A 711-nucleotide genomic window follows, 5' to 3' on the forward strand; every position below is an offset into this window, starting at 1 on the left:
CATTACATTTGTCTTATTTTCCACGTGACATAGAAAATTCCATTACATATGAACATCCAGTCACATACATGCGGGCATGGAATGATTGGAAGACCTGAAATCAGTGATTTGTATGGGTAAGTTAATATGTTTGGTAATATAGACACATCTGTGCTTGTGTGCTGATTGTACAGGTTAGAGACTGCACAGCTTGCCTCACAGGTTTGTGAAGGCAGGCGTACTGTTCCCTGTTCAATTCAATTCATTTATTTACACAGCGCCAAATCACAACAACAGTCGCCTCAAAGAGCTTTATATTGTAAGGTCGACCCTAGAATAATACATGCAGAGAAAAACCCAACACTCAAGTGACCCCCAATAAGCAAGCACTTTGGCGACAGTGGGAAGGAAAAACTCCCTTTTTACAGGAAGAAACCTCCAACAGACCCAGGCTAAAGGAGGGGCGGAGCCATCTGCTCGGATTGGCTGGAGTTAGAGGAGGAAGACAGGACAAAGACACGCTGTGGAAGAGAGCCAGAGATTAATAATAACTAACAATTAAAGGCAGAGAGATGTTTTCATTTATTGCCTATAATAAAAACAAACCTTGTATATGTGCTGTTTGTTTGTTTACTGTCTCGTAACCCCTCCCTTAGGATAACAGCAGGAACAGGTGATATATGGGTGTGATGTGTCCCTGCAGCTTTACTGTAGAGCTCCTCTAAGGAGCGA

The sequence above is a fragment of the Pundamilia nyererei genome, unplaced genomic scaffold, assembly GCF_000239375.1.
Source record: "Pundamilia nyererei isolate P.nyererei 1_Seehausen unplaced genomic scaffold, PunNye1.0 scaffold00053, whole genome shotgun sequence".
In the NCBI taxonomy this organism is placed as follows: Eukaryota; Metazoa; Chordata; class Actinopteri; order Cichliformes; family Cichlidae; genus Pundamilia; species Pundamilia nyererei.